We start from the raw sequence: 16,641 nt of genomic DNA, 5'->3' as shown, positions 1-16,641 counted from the left end.
AGTTCAAATCCGGCCTCAGACACTTAACACTTACTAGCTGTGTGACCCTGTGCAAGTCACTTAACTCCAATTGCCTCACTTAAAAAAAAAATGAGGAAAAAAGAGGGAAATGTTCCCATTTTCCTCAAGAGGCCTCTCCCACCTCCACCCACAGAAGTCCCCACCCTCTTATTAGTCCCTTCCCTGGAAACATTCCCTAAGACCTCTTCAGTCCAGGGCTTCTCTCTGTCGATTATTCCCTGTCTATCCCAGACACAGACCATTTATACAATTGTTTGCGTGTTGTCTCCCCCACTAGATATGAGCTCCCTGAGGCCAGGGGACACTGTATCCCACTGCTAACTTAGTATCTGGCACCCAGTAGGTGCATAATGCATGCTGATTGGCTGACGCCCTCGGAGAGTGCCTTCCATTTGCATTGTGTGTATCTTGTGTGTACATAGTTGGGCATATGTTGTTTCCCCAAAAAAGATGAGGCCCACGAAGGCCAGGACTGCATCGTCCCTTTCTTGGGATCCCCAATGTTCCTCACTGGGCCTGGCAAACAGTAGGCACTTACTAAATGTTCACCCACTGACTGCATGGCACTGACCTGGGTGTGGGTGGACCTTTTCATAAAGTATCTCCCACTGTTCCTGCAGAGAAGCAGGAGAGATGCAGACTGGATGAGAAGACAATCTGATCGATTTGGATGGAGAACGAGCACCCCAGTGAGACCGTCCAAGGTGACCTGACTCCATGTGAAGAGGGTGAACGGCAGAAGCAAAGAGACATCAAAGGGAAAGTCTTCAGCTGGAAAATAGAAAGTCCCTGGGGAAGGGAAGAAAGGTGAATACCTCGATGGCCTAGAGAGAGGCCCCCCAGAAAGTAAATGGTGCCCCACATCAAGGCTTCTCCTCACCCCCTGACCTCTCCTCTCCAAGATTCTCAAAGAGTAAGGGAAGGAAAAACCACTGAACTGGAAATAATGACTCTAAAGCCACGGGTGGGGGTGGGGGAAATCTAATGACCCCAAGGCTTAAGGAAAGAGGAACTTTCCATCCCAGAAGGATTTCTCTAAGAGAAACACAGGTTTTCTAGGATCCCCTGCCTGGAGCTGAGGGAGTCAAAGGAAAGAGGTTTCTGTCGTCCGAAGCTCACAGCTGAAGGAAGTGCAGTGATTCGCTGCCCAGGATGAAGGGGGAAACAAAAGATCAAAGCTACCATCAAAAAGTGAACCTGGAGACCAGCAGAGATGCCACAGCCTGCTGAGGAGCCAGTGTGGCTGCTGAGGGAACTGCTCAGCCCAGCCTGGCAGCAGATTGGCCCTGCCAAGCCAAACAACCCTCCTCGGGAGGAGCAGCTCACCCGAGCACCAATTATGACTAGTAAAAAGCAAGCCCAGGGAACAGTGCACCGGCTCACGATGAATTTCATGGAATCCCTGTGGAGAGAGAAAGGGCATTCAGGATCAGAGAGGATGCTCACAGTCAGCCAGGCTTGAAACCTAGGTGTCATCCTCGACTTCTTCTGCCTCACCTCCCATAATCAGTGTGGTGCCAAGACCTGCTGATTTCACCTCTGCATCATCTCCTGAATACACCCACTCCTCTCCTCTGACATAGCCCCCACCCCGGAGCAGGCCCCCACCATCTCATGCCTCAACTATTGCAACAGCCTGGGGGTGGGTCTGCCTGCCTCTGGTCTCTTCTCACTCCAATCCCTCTCCCTTCTTCAGCCGCTAAAATGATTATCCTAAAGCACGAGTCAAATCATATCATCAGCCGCTTCTCCCCCATTCAGTAGACTCCAGTGCCTTCTTAGTGTCTCCAAGAGCAAATACAAAATGCTCTGATTAGCATTCAAGGCCCTCTATAAACTTCTTTCCCAATCTTTCCAGTCTTCTTACAACTTATTCTATTGCCTTCCCCACCCCCAGTCATGTGCTTAGCAGAATGCCTGACACACAGTAGGCGACAAATAAATGCTAATCGACTGGTTGGTTTCAGGTTCTGCAGTACAGGAATTGTGAATCCATTAACACAAGTGTTCCACCGTATACGTGTCTCACAAACACAACATTTTAAGTTCATGACTGCCCTTTACCCCATTGGACTCTGTGTGTGTCTCTGGGAGAATGTACCCCTGATGTTTGAGGAAAATTCTTTGTAATCCCTTTTGGTTAAATATCTTTGCTAAAGAACTGAGTCTACTGGCTGATTAAAGGGAAGCACATTGTTTGGGGCTCAAGATCTAGCTTTTAGGAGCCTATCACTTAGGAGAATACAAGATTTCCCTGGGAACCCCAGAGGAACAGGATCAATAGCTGCCCCTCCCAGGGATCCCACCTGCTAGTGGAGGTATGGGTTGGGTGAATGAGCCCTGAGAATGAGGGCTCCCACATCCATGGGAGATGTCCGCCATTGTCTTTGATAAAAACCTGCAGGGCGTGGCCATCAAATTTGCAGATGCCACAGAAGGAAGTCTGAGAGTTAATGACAGTCAAGATCCAAGAGGGCCCCAACAGACTAGAGTCTAGGGTGAGATGCCGCAGGGATCAGTGATCCTTCCTGCATTCAGGCACCAAAATCGACTTTGTGGGGAAAGCATAGTTAGATACAGCTGGTCTGAGAGGAGTCTGACAGCCTTGGCAGCCTGCATTCAGAGAGATGTAGCTGCCAGGAGAATGGAGGCGCTCTCCCCAGGGAAATCTGCCCTCATGGACCACAAAGGGAGTGGCGTGGTCGGCTCGCCACCACAGTTTAAGCGTGAGAGTATCCAGAGGAGAACAAGCCCGTGTCACACAAGGATCCCTAGAAGGAATTGGAGATGCCAAGCTGGCAGGAGTGAAGAGTAGGCCAGCAGAAGGGCTTTCCTCAAGAAGACGAGGGTGTGGAGGAGAGATCAGACTCCCTCTTGTTGGCCCCACCCACAGAACCAGGAACAACTGGTGGAAATGGCAAAGACGCATGTCTAGGCTCCTCGTTCCCTCCCTGTTGGAGGAGGGGACCCCAAGAAGAAGCGCGCTCTCTTCTCTCTCCTTGGAGATCTTCAGAAAGAGGCTGCACAACCACTTCCCAGGTGTGCTGGAAGAGGAATTACTGTGGGCTACGACGACTACTGTTGGACTCTTGAATTCACAATAAAAAAGTGTTAAATGAAGGACATATTTGTACAAAATATGAAGGCTACAAGTAGCGTGATAAATAACAAGCTGGACAAAGACTAAATCATAGAGACAATTTTTAAAATATCCAAGAGAACAATTGTGAGGAACCACACTCAAACTCATGAAAACAGCAGCCCTTTGTAGAAGGTGCACGACACTACTAACAAAAAACAAAAAGGGAGGAGGAATTAAATTTTTTTAAAAATGCTTAAAAATAAGTAAAACAATAAGTTGATAATCCTCAAGCAAGAACAAAGGTGGAAACTGAAAACCAAAGGAAAGATAAATAGAATCAATTTTTAAGAAACCTAATTTTAAATGTTTTTTTTTAATAAAACAATAAAATGGGGGGGGGGCAGCTAGATGGTGCAGTGGCTAAAGCACCAGCCCTGGATTCAGGAGTACCTGAGTTCAAATTTGGCCTCAGACACTTGACACTTATTAACTGTGTGACCCTGGGCAAGTCACTTAACCCTCATTGCCCCGAAAAACAAACAAACAAACAAACAAAACCAACAATAAAATGTATGAAGGAAGCACTGGCTTCTCAAAAAAAAAAAAAAAATGGAGCAATGGCAGAGTGAATAGAACATCAGCCTGCAGTCTGGAAGATTCCTCTTAATGAGTTATAATCTGGCTTCAGACACTTACTAGTTATGTGACCCTGGGCAAATCACTTAGCCCTTTTTGCCTCAATTTCCTCATCTGCAAAATGAGCTGGAGAAAGGGGCAGCTAGGTGGTGCAGTGGATAGAGCACTGGCCCTGGAGTCAGGAGGACCTAAGTTCAAATCTGGCCTCAGACACTTAACACTTAATAGCTGTGTGACCCTAGGCAAGTCACTTAACCCCAATTGCCTCACCAAAAAAAAGAAAAAAAATGAGCTGGAGAAGGAAAAGGCAAAACACTCTACAATCTCTGCTGAGAAAATCCCAAATGGGGTCACAAAGAGTCAGATACAACTGAACAATAACAGCAAAATTGAAACCTTAAAGTGAATAACTTAAAAAAAAGTGTAAACTACCAAAATTAAAAAGAAAAACATGAAATAACCCAAATACAATTTCATAAAGGGAGATTTAGCAATCACTACATTAGCCTTCAAACGGACTTGAAGACCAGATACATTTACAAGTAAACCCTATGAAACAATTTTAAGAAACAAATAATTTCCAGGTTACATCAACAGATTTCAAAAGCAAAGGAAGCTAGCACCTTATCGTACTCCTCCTATGAGACAAAGGTGGTCATCACATGCAAAGAGGAAGAATTAAGCCCCTACATCACTAATGAACATTGATGAAAAAAATATCACATAAGATACTGGCAAAGCAATGTCAACGACATCTGGGAAAACTCGTTCATTTGGACCAAGCTTGATCTCTATCTGGGTAGTTCCACATGAAGAAAACATTGACCTCAAAGAACCACTTTTATCAGAAGAGTAAGGGCTCCAATGGATCTCCCTGAGGAGGACTCTCCCTCTGCTTATGCAGATTGCAGCCCACCTCTGCCTGCTCCTCCTCTGGCAAGGCTCTCATGCAGGTCTTTCAGTCTTCTTCAATAAACCCACAAAACCCCTGATGTCAGGTGGACCCCAATGGCTCCTGCAGAGGATCCAGAACTCCTTTCACACATTCACCACGTGATGAGGATAGCAAGGGACAGTGGGGAGCCTGGGCTTTTGAGCAGGCATGGTGAAAAAATGGCTGATGAGCCAGAGAGGAAGAGGAGGGGATGGGGAGGAAGAGGAAGAAGAGGAGGGGAGGAGGAGAGAGGGGAAGGGATGGGCTGGGGAGGAAGAAGAGAGAGGAGAGGGTGGGGGAAGAAAAGGGGGTGGGGAGGAGGCAGGGAGAGGGTCCTCACTGGAGAGAGCATTGTAGACAAGCTCCTCTCGCTTTCCTCGTGTCTCCTCTGTTGCCTGGTCAAGCAAACCCCTTCCTGACATTTCCTGTTCTCGTGTCCCTCCCTCCGAGCAATGATGGGCCTTGACAGGGCCGACGTTCCTGCTCTGATGCTGACCTCCTGTGTGCCTGCGGGCCTCATTTGTCCCTCATGTTCTCCACAGGATGAGGAGAGATGGCCGCGTTGGCTCCCGAGGACCCCCATGGGCAGACACACAATCCCAAGCCAGAGGCTGTATTCCCAATGACCTCCCTACAAGTCTCAGGATGGGGATCGTGCTGCCCCAGCAGATAGGCAGGACTACTTGGTCCCTCCTCCCTCTGGTCCCCAAGGGGCTGGCCTGTTGTCACATCCTAGAAAGTCTCTCCATGCACTCTGAACTGTCCCAGCAAGCACTTGTGAAGCACCTACTATGTGTAAGACTCCATGCTAGGCTTGGGGGAGGCAAGGTCAAAGGGAAGACATGTCCTGCCCTGGAGGGAGCTACCTTCTATTGGGAGAGACTGAGGACAGACATGGTTCTTTGGGGCAAGAACACTGAGGGGATTGGGAAATGTATCCTGTTCTGTGTAGGCTTGGCATCTACAGCAGAGGTGAGGGAAGCAAGCCTTCCAGGTAGAAGGGAGAGGCTGGACAAAATATAGCAGAGGGAGATGGATCGCTGGATTCTATAAAACGGAAAGGAGCCCAGTTGGGCTTGGAGTGTGCCATAAACCAGGGAAGAAAGGCTGGAGCCAGACTGGGAAGGGCCCTGAATGTCAAGATGAGGCATTTGTTATTGATTCTGGAGGCAATAGGGAGTCACTGAGGACTTTTGAACAGAGGAGTTACGTGAACGAATGAAGGAATGAATGGGTAGGGGCATTTACTAAGTGTTTACTATTTTCCAGGCACTGCCTTAAGCAGTGGGGATCTGAAAACAAGTAAGCAAGATAGATCCTGCCCTCTGATACTTCTTCGTGGGGGCGGGGGAGGGGGGGGGAGTGGGGCTGGGCAATGAGGGTTAAGTGACTTGCCCAGGGTCACATAGCTAGTGTCAAGTGTCTGAGGCCAGATTTGAACTCAGGTCCTCCTGAATCCAGGGTTAGTGCTTTATCCACTGTGCCACCTAGCTGCCCCCCCCATTACTTTCTTTTTTCTTTTCTTTTTTTTTTCCAGGAAATTAGGTTTAAGTGACTTACCCAGGGTCACACAGCCAGTAAGTGTCAAGTGTCTGAGACAGGATTTGAACTCAGGTATTCCTGAATCCAGGACCATTACTTTCTAATAGAGGAAGACACCCTACAAACTGAAGGCAGAAAGTGTGGGTGGTGGGGATAAGGGCAGGAAGGGGGAGTGGGTTCTGGGAAAGGGAAGAATAAATCTCATCTCCCAGATCCTAGGGTCCAGGAGACAGTCAGATGAGGGGAGGTCCAGAGGGTGGAATGGCCTCACTGGAAAATGGCCACCAGGGCTGTGGTGGCCCGGTCCTGGAAAGGAGATTCAAAAGATGGCACCGCAAGTCGCATGGCTTGTAAGTGGCCAGGCTGTGGTCTTCTTTGTGCAGCAGGAAGTTTGTTTGGGCAGCAGATTGATAGCAAAGAGAGAAGAGGAACTGGAAGTGAAGGGAGGAACGAGGAGGCTCTGGCAATAGTCCAGACTGATCACCTCATACCCAGATGAAGCAGGATGACAGACTGAGAGCAGGGAGGGATCCCAGAGATGATCTGAGACCCAGTGAAGTGAGGCAGGGACAAAGGGCATGCTCCCTTCCTACTGAGGTGCCAGCACTATGACTGGGGCCCCAGTGTTGATCACAATGTCAAATTGCCTGCTTCCTGCCGGTGGCATCTCTAGCAAGATGTTAGAGTGGGCAGGTGCCAGCTGCTGCCCCTTCCCCCGTCCCCCCCTGCCCCTGCCCCCCCCCCCGCCCCTAGCAGCTTTCTCCCTGGTCTCTGGGGAGCTCAGCCCTAGAGCTGAGAATTCCTGTCTTATTCCTGGCCCGATTTATTACCTGTCATTTTACTGGCTCCTTGCTCACCAGTCCCGAGGCAGAACCTGTGTTTGGCTCCCATCCCCCGTGTAACACAGATCTCCAGAGCATCAGAGACCCTGATAAATCACCCCACCCCCAACACAGTCTCTCTCTGTCTCTCTGTCTCTATCTCCCTCTGTGTCTGTCTCTGTCTCTCTGTCTCTCTATCTCTCTGTACTCTCTCTCCCTCTCTGCCTCTATCTCTGTCTCTGTCTCCCTGTCTGTCTCTGTCTCTCTGTGTCTCCCTCTGTGTCTCTGTCTGTCTCTCTATCTCTCTGTCTCTGTCTCTCTCTCCCTCTCTGCCTCTATCTCTGTCTCTCTGTCCCTGTCTCCCTGTCTGTCTCTCTGTGTCTCTATCTCAGTCTCTTCTCTCTCTCTCTCTCTCTCTCTCTCTCCTCCCCCAAGACCTAGGTTTCAAGTCCAGCTCGGCCCTGAGTCTGTGACCTCCAGCAAATGATTCTGCCTCTTGGGAGCTCTGTCTGTTTTCCCTCTGTGTAAGGAGGGGGTGCATCAGAGCGTCTCTGGGGTCTTTTCAGGTCTCACATCCCGTGATCCTACAGTCTCTTGGCTTCTCACAGAGCGCCCACATCCAGGGCCACAGAGAACAAATGGAGAAGGGTGTGGGCAGACATGCCTAATTGTCCAGCTCAGGAAGGCCATCTACTGGGGCTTGGCAGGCCAGCCAGGGCCAGAGCTGCACTTCAGGGCAAGGCAGGTGTAAGAAATCTGGGCAAGAAACTTCGGAGAATCAGGACAGCTGCCCATGAGGGACATGGTACCCTTTGACTTGCTGGTCGCAGGCAGGCTCCCGTGTCTGTAACTCATCTGGCCTCCTCCTGTCAGCCTGGTGGATTGAAGCTCCCTCCCTAGGCCACTTCCTAAAATCTCAGCCCCTCTGCCCCAGGGGGAAACTGCCCTTCTCGGTCCTACCTGACCTGACAAGTCAAAGAGCACCAGCAGGACCATACCTTGGAGCATCACAGCAAGGGCACCGCTCAGCCCCTGGAGGCTTGGGGAGCCTGCCCACACTCTCCCACAGGCCGGGGGTCTGACAGTGGCTTGGCTGCTTCCCCTACCTTGGCAGCCTGAGATCACAGCTCTGGCCTCCCGCCTCCTCTTTTCTTTCCTGACCCAGGTGTGGGTGGAACTTCATGAGCTCATCCCCACTGTGTTCTGCCACCCTCACGCCCACTGTTGGCACCATCGTTCTGATACTCCGCTGTGAGATTTATCAATTTGTTCATATCTGTGCAGTGCACCAAGCAGTCAGATGACAGAAGAAAAGCCATCATGTCGGCTGAGATGCTCACTCAGTCAGGATGCGCAAGCCTCGGAGCCAGAAGAAGCCTCTAGAACATTCTTGTCTGACCCCCTTCTACCACGCGGTGGCCGCCACCTAGCCTCTGATCCCCATCCCAGGGACGGGATCCAGCTCACACCCCCCCCCCAGGCAGCCTCGCCCCCTTGGACGACGGGGTTTCCCTACCCTCACTGAGCTGGTCTCACTGGCTTTGCCCAACATCTCTTCCTCCAGAGAGCCTTTGGACACTCAGAGACACTGTTAGGTCCTCCTCGAGAGCTCTCTTGCTCCTCAGGGAGCTCCCTGAGGGCAAGGGGCATCGTGTGCTTTTCTTTGTATCCTTGGTACTCGACACAGTGCCCAGCACACAGTAGGTACTTCATAAATGCCTGTTGAGTGATCTGTGGATGGCTCTTGTAGAATGGGGGACTGACCAATGAGAGTCCAGTCTTATTAGCGCCCACACAGCTACTCTGTGTCGGTTCACTTATCAGGTAAAGAGAAAAGGGGTTTTGACCGACTTCTGGGGTAGAACTGAGAGTGCTGACAAAAGGCCCCACTGGCCGCCCCTTGGTCTTGTACCTGACCGGCTTTGTTGGGAGGAGCAGGCACTATCTGCTACCACTTCTGTGAAGAACAGCTGCACAGTACTGCTGTCGCCTCTCTTCCTGGGGTGTCTATTCTGTCCTGGTCAGGGGAAGGTGCTCTGAAAATGGGACAGACTGGAACCTGAAACCTTGGGAGCCACAAAAGGGAGGGCGAGTCCTGGATTGATCGAGCACAGGCATCGACTGACACCCAGACACTCATTTCTTTAAGAAAAGATGACTGCCCGTCCCCTGTGCCCCCTTGGCCTCATTTTCGGGGACTGAGGCGCTTTAGAGGAGAGGGACACCCCAGGTTCAGAGGAAGGCTGTTTGGAACTTCTGCTTTGATTGTCTGCTGCATGGCCCTTTGTAAATCCAAATCATACTAAGGGGTTAAATGATGTTGGGGAACCGACTGAGCGATCAGCTGGCCAGTCAGAGATATAAAGGAGGTCTGTGCTGATTGATATTGGGAAGTTTCAGCTGATAGTATTAGGAAGACAACCCAGCTCCTTAGGGCTTCCTCTTGACTCCTCAGGGGCAGATGGAGCCTTGTTAGTGAGAGTAGGAATTGGGAGGACCCCAGGAAAGGTAACAGCATTGCTCTGAACCAGGGTTCCATTGTAGGGGTAAAGACCCTCTTTGAGGACTCACCCAGAATAAATATTATGCCCTTCACATTGTCAGGGACCCACAAGACAGGTTCTCCAGGTGGGACTTTTGTTTTTGATAAGAAACATTTTTATTTAAAGTTTTGAGTTCCAAATGTTATCCCTCCTTCCCTCCCTCCTTCCCTGAGGCAGTAAGCAATCAGATATGGGTTATACATTTGCAATGATGTAAAATAAGGCCAGATTAGTCATTTTGTACAAGAAAACTTGAATAAAAGAAAAAATGAAAGAAAGTGAAAATAGGCATGTTTCAGTCGGCTCCGCCAATATCAGTTCTTTGGAGGTGGAGAGTATGTTTCGTAAGTGGTCCTTTGGGATTGTCTTGGGCCATTGTATTGCTGAGAATAATCAAGCCATTCAGTGTTCTTCATTAAACAATATGGCTGTCTCTGTGCACCACATTCTCCTGGTTCTGCTCACTGAACTCTGCATCAGTAATTCAAGTCTTTCCAGGTCTTCCTGAAATCATCCTGCTCATCATTCCTTATCAGCTGGGACTTTTTATTGGGTTCCTTAGTTTAGAGAATCCAGCAGAGAAAAATTCACCAGTTTCCCATTGCATGTATTTACTTGAGGTTCCAACATTACACGGTGAGGAACTACTCTGCTCCTCAACCAATCTCCCTCAGCTAAAGATAAAAGGGTGCTGACAGTGAGCCAGGTGGAGACCCCGGTTTACAGGGACTGTCTAGAAATTTCAGTAAGTCCAAGAATTGAAGTTTAAGGGATGACTGATAGAAACTGGGCTGCCCAGGATTACTCAAAACCCATGAATGCAATCCCTTCCACCAGTGACATCCAAGGAGCTGTGAGACTCTTGGCAAGTCGATTCACCTCTGCCTGCCTCGATGTCCTCAGCTATAAAATGGGCATCATACTATGCCCTACCTCCCAGGGTTGTTGTGAGGGCTGAATGAGATGATATTTGTAAAGCACTTGGCACCTAGTAGGTGCTTCACAAATGCTTGTTCCCTTCCCTGTCCTTGGACATTTTGCTGCTGTCCATGTTCTTCCTGAAATGCAATGCCCAAAACTGAACAAAACACACTGAAAGAGGCCTGACCAGGGCAGGACTGCTTTAGACATGGGCTCAACTAGAGGGGCTCGCATCTAATTTGGAGGGACACACAGTCCGGCATTCCTGGAAGTTTTGTCTCTAAATATAATCTGTGATGATGCTAGCTGACTCAGAATGACCATGTGTTCCGTTCACTCAGATCCCTGGATCTTTTTCAGACAAACTACAACAGTTTCACCACACCATCCCCATCTCATACTTGTGAATATGGTTTTCTAAAACTTTCTCTTTATCCTTATTGAATTTCTTTTTTGTGTGTGTGTGATGCAATTGGGGTTAAGTGACTTGCCCAGGGTCACACAGCTAGTAATTGTTAAGCCTCTGAGACTGGATTTAAACTCAGGTCCTCCTGAATTCAGGGCCAGTGCTCTATCCACTGCGCCACCGAGCTGCCCCTGAATTTCTTCTTGTTAGATTCATGAACACCTCTTCCTCTCATGCCCCAGTGGAGAGAGCCCAGGACTCCTCATGCTAAAGCTCCCCTCTGTACAAAAATTAATTATTCATAACTATGACTGACCTGGAAAAATCATATATGATTGGACTTATGAGAAATTATAGGTTTAGAGAAATAATTGGGCCGTAAGTCCTGCCGCAGTCGCCATTCAATGTGAAATGTTTTTGATGACTAGCTTAATTTGGGGGGACTAAAGCTGACTGGAGGACTAATCTGGGGATTTTGACTCACTGGCTATCTGCCTGCTGTAAATTTAATATGGGCCGTTTCTAAAGTTCCACCACACTGCTCCCAAATTGATAAGCAAAATATTGAGAAGCCTCTTAACTAAATAATCGAAGCAGAGTTTATTTATGAGATACTTTTGAAAATTAAGAATACAGGGAAATAAAGTGTACAACCTGACTGCTTTCCTGAGGTCTCTTTCCACTGCCTCTTTCCTACCTGCTGCACCTGGAACTTCTTGAATACAATAAGGGCCTTAGCCGCCTCCAGCCTCAGGGCGCGTTACACTTTCCCTGGTTTGTAATAAGGCCTGTAACCTTGTCAGCCCCGTCTGTCCTTTCCCGAACCAAACTCTCCTCCGTCCTTGTCTGCGCTCCCCTCTAGTCAGCCTATCTAGTCTGTCCTCCTCTAGTCAGCCCCTCTCCTTAATCTTGTCTCTCTATCTAGTCCGTCCTCGCTCCTTTTTTCTCCTGTCTAACTCTCAGGTCTATATATACCTTTTCTTCTCTCCACTCAAATCTCGGGGCTTCCTTCGCCCCCACAGACCAAGCTAATGCGCCAGCCAGGGATGCGGCTGGTTTTGGGGGGGGGGTGCACTCCCACTTTGTGCCTCAGCACAGGCCATCTTTCAGATAGCTCCGCTCAGGTCGCTGTCTGACCTGGCGTCTTGTATAGCCCACGGGGCTTTTTTGCTCAGCTGAAGCTGAGGAGGAGGGGGAGAGACCCTGAGGGCCTTTCTAATCCCAGCCTAAAGGTAGGGTCCCCAAATCAAAACAAATTTCCACACCTCAGACCCAGCTTCCAGAGTAGCCGATAGCCTTTGCGTAGGCAAGGGTGTGCCAGAGAAATCATAGACCTTCTTGGAATGTGATGCCCACCACATTCCTGTAGTTGCACCCTCTGCACTTTCACTCACATTGTGCCCTTCATCTTTGACCCCCCCCCAACAGCCACGCTATTTAGTAGCACCTTATAGTTGGCTTGATTCTCACAGTGACGCTGGGGGTTGGGTCCTCAGGAAACTAAGGCAGAAGGCAGAAAAGTGAACCCGGGTTGTCCTGATTCCAGGCCGAGGGCATGGTTTCATCCCACTGCCTCACCAGGCAGCAGCACCAGCTGCCGGCCAAATGATGATGCTGGTGAGGAGTTAAGACCGAGAGTCCTGGGGGAACAGCAGCATTGTCCGCCCTCCCAAACCCAGACCAATGACCTCGATGCCAGCCAGCCCCCACGGCCATCATCCTCCAGGGATGGTGCCCCTCGGATACCCTCCTGCTCAGCAGCCGCAGGCACTGAAGACCCCAAACCAAAGCTCCACTGCCCATGGCCTTGGCAACCAGCAAATGGTTCCACAACACAAATGGATGTGGTTTAATCCATTTGAGAAGAGGCCTCCCCACCTGACTTGCAGCTGCCCCCTAGGGAGCCTGGCACCTTTCCCTCTGACTCAGAGCTGAAATCCTTCCCAGGTTCCCAGGTGTGGTGTCTCCCATTAGAATGGGAGCGCCTGGGGATCAGGGACATGTGACTTGTCGATCAGAGATCATGCGAAGGCAAAAAGCTCACATCCAAACACCGTCACTGTTCTTGGAGTCTGTCTATTCGGCTGGTTCCAGTCCTTCCCAGGGGGCTGTTAACTAAGTCCACCCCCCCCCTTCTGCCAAAATAGTACAGGAGGCTTCCTCAAACATTTGCCTAGAATGTGGGCAAAGTCACTCGGCATCATCCTCTGATCTCCCTGGTCCCGGCCAAGAAAGGACATGAGGTGGGGGCAGCTAGGTGGCTCAATGGATAGAGCACTGGCCCTGGAGTCAGGAGGACCTGAGTTCAAATCCAGCCTCAGACACTTGACACTTACTGGCTGTGTGACCCTGGGCAAGTCAACCCCAATTGCCTCGCAAAAAAAAAAAAAAAAAAAAAAAGGACATGAGGATCATCTGGAACGCCTGCTCCTTCAGGAGCTCTTAGACAAGCAGGGAACAAGCGGCTGAATCAGGAGCAGAGCAGATGCTCAGTCAGATCCCGAGGCTGCCTCAGTGACCAAGGTAAGCCAGCTTCCTTCTCCCAGAGATTCGAGCCAGTCCTGGTGAGTCAGTCCAGTGTGGCTGTTGCCTGACCTGAACTCTGCAGTCTGAGGCTGGGTTTGTCCTTTAGGGCATACTGACCGTCTTGAAAAGAGTTCTCCTGGGCTTGCTCATTTCCCCAGCATCAGTTCGGGCAAGTCAGCCTGGGTTTCTCTGAATTCATCAGATTCAGTATTTCTTAAGGCTTCAGGAATACAAGCAGTTTTTGCTTTACATAAATTCACGTTCCACAAATTCAGCTTTATGTAAAGATTTCTGAAAGATAATATTGGTTGCTATCATCAGATAGCACTGTCCAAACATCTCTTGAGAGCTTCATTAAAAAATAAAAATTAAAAACGATGTGCTGCCAACCCCCAGCAATAACAGCTGGGCACAATGGGTGTGGAAGGGCAATATACTATAAACCTGTTTAACTTTCCTGTTCATGCTGCGCATACTTTATCATTAACTTTATGTTTCCCTTCATAATTCAGTTTGTTCTGGGACAGTATTTAATATGTCTACATTTTAGCACATTTTGTGTCTTTGTTGCATAGTTTGTGAAGTGGCTGGTGGGGGGCAAATTCCCATTGCATAAAAATTGTGACATAGAGATCTACACAAGTGTCGTCTTGTGAAAAATGAGAGCAGTCTATGCACTCCACTGTGCTCATTCATGACACTTTGTTCAGCCTTTCTCAGTCAATGGGCACCCACTTTGTTTCTAGGCTTTTGCTACCACAAAAGGAGCTGGTGGTCATATTTTTGTTCCTATGGGGACTTTTCCTCTAACTTTGACCCTCTTGGGTAGATACTGAGTAGGGAGATTCAGGGAGATCACAGGGTTGGTTCCGGTAGCTTTCTTAGTCCATTTGTAAATGCCTCCCCCCACTCCCCACACCCCAGATTGGATTGGCCAGTTCGGCCCAAGCCAGTTGTCGGGTGCTAAGCGCTCCAAGTGCTCTCTCAAGTGTTCCCTCGGCCCTCTGACACCAAGCCAAATTCTACCCACTGGGTCCAAGGTGGGCAATAGTACTGCTCACATGACATCTCTTGAAATACGGGAGAGCAACCGTCATATCCCCTCCCCCCAGCGGTCTCTCTGATCTTTCAGCTAGCTAGAAATCCACACCACTGCGATCTCCCATAGCCCGAGGGTCTCCATCTTGTCCACAAAAACTGACCACGGTTCGGTCCAATGCTCTCCTAAGGTACAAGCCCCCCATCTGCAGCACGTTCCCGGGCCATAGAAGAGGGAAGGGGGTTCAAGCAACCCGTGGGACCTCGACTCAATGAGACCAATCTGTCTATTTCCGATATGGAGCATCCTTCTAGGCTTAGGGTTAGTTAGCCTGTCCCAAGGAGCTGAGGGCAAGCAACCACAGAGCATACGATGGAGCCGTGCTGCATGGCAGTCGAGACAGCAGAGACGGACTGAACATCACAGGAGAGCCCAGCCCAGACGTCGACAAGGGCAGGAGCAAAGGGAGCAATGCGTGACGCCACCCGTGGGGCGGAGAGTTAGGGGGACACGACTTTGTTGCCGGGGAGGCAGGACGCTGCCTCCTCTGAACGTCCCGAGACCGCGAATATTCATATGAGTGGATTCTGACGAGAACGGAAACCTGGGTATTGAAAGTTAAGACAAAGTGAATTAGTCGGTGGGGTTTGATGATTGCCCAGATGCCCAAAGGGCACCGGGGTAGCGAGCCTGCTCTCCAGCCCCACATCAGAGACTGGCTTTGCCAAAGGTCGCTCTTTTACCTCGCACTTAGAGTAGCAGATGCCGGCAGGGCACGCTGGGTGAAATCGGCCTTCCACTCTCCCCACCTTCCACCACCACCCCACCACCCCCCAGAAGAGATGATGGAGTCCTTCTAACACATTGATCAGAGGGGATAGAGAAGGATCAGGGAGACCTGGGTTCAAATTCTGACATGGACTTTCGGTGGCTGTGGACAATGAGAAAGTCAATGGGCCCCTTCTCAGAAATGATAGTGGGGCTGCCTGCTCACCCAGGCTGGTTTAGACCAGGCGAGGCTGTGGGCAGTGTCCCGAGCAGTTGGCCAAAGCCAAGAATGGGGCTGTCCAGGGGACTGGACTCCCCCCACCATCCTTGCACTGATCCCCCCATCGGACACATGAGCGACCTGAAGCTGGGGTGAAATGACCATTCCCCGCATCCGGGGGGCTCCAGGAACGGGGTTTGAACCCAGGCCCTGTGGGTGTCAGGCCCGGGAGACCTAGATATGCCTCCAGGGTAGGCGATAGGGACTGTTCGGGTCCCCGGCCAGCCTTAGTTTATTATTCGGTAAAACCAAGTATTGCTCAGGCAGCCTAAAAGCATGCAGTGAGCGCCTAATGTGTGCCTATGCTGGGGCCACGGGGGAGGGGTGGTATCCGCGCCCGCCCTTCAGGGGATGGGGAGGAGTTGTGGAGGGTGTGAACCACGTGACCCTCTATGCCCTGAGGTCAGTGTGTGCTAAACTGCTGCTCAGGCAGCCCCCGGCCCAGCAAGCAGCCTGCCTGGAGACACAGGGCCGGGATCCGCGCAGGCGTACTGGCCGCAGACCGCGGTCTCAGGCCAACCACTGGCTCAGACTAGGTTCACCGCGCAGGCGCGACAGAGCGACGATGAATGTCCCTCTGTGGCCGCCGTCAACTTTTCAGGGCGTACGTCGGTTCCCATAGTGACGCCTGCGTCGGCCCCACCCCCGACCTTATTGCTAGGCAATGATCCGAGGGAAGCTGCGGACTGGCCGCCGAGGTCCTTGTCCCAGAGGTCTGAGGGTCGTGGCAGGTAAGGCGTTCGCTGGGCAGCCCCGACCTCAGGCCAGGCTTAACTTTTGTCTCCTGCGGGACCCTGCCGGGTTCGAGCCCTGCGGCCCCCAGCTAAAGCCCCCTGGAGGCCCCTCTCCCATCGCCTTCCTTCGGCCCTGCCACACCCGTGGGGGAGGGGGGCGCGAAGGGAACAGGCATTAATTAAGCACCTACTTCGTGCCGAGCACCCCGTTACAGACATTACCCCATTGGAGCCGTAGGTGCTGTTATGAGCCCCGTTTTACAGATGAGTAAATTGAGGCAGGCAGAGGCTCAGTAACTCACCCAGGGTCACATGGCTGGGACGTGCCTGAGGCCGAGCCCAGTGTTTTTTATTTTTATTTTTATTTTTTTTATTATTATTATTATTA

General features: G+C 50.5%; 1 protein-coding gene across 1 annotated transcript in view; it reads left to right on the top strand.

The window, feature by feature from the left end:
- The first annotated feature begins 16,113 nt into the window (after positions 1 to 16,113).
- The window catches only part of LRRC27 (leucine rich repeat containing 27), a 63,349-nt gene continuing 62,821 nt past the window's right edge, over positions 16,114 to 16,641 (top strand). The window contains 1 exon segment of the mRNA XM_043989881.1: positions 16,114 to 16,250. The gene's annotated coding sequence lies outside the window, so the exon portion shown is untranslated.

Source organism: Dromiciops gliroides, chromosome 2 (assembly GCF_019393635.1).
Source record: "Dromiciops gliroides isolate mDroGli1 chromosome 2, mDroGli1.pri, whole genome shotgun sequence".
NCBI classification, from domain to species: domain Eukaryota; kingdom Metazoa; phylum Chordata; class Mammalia; order Microbiotheria; family Microbiotheriidae; genus Dromiciops; species Dromiciops gliroides.
Note: the sequence above shows the minus strand (reverse complement) of the source record. Positions and strands in the feature narration are given on the sequence as shown.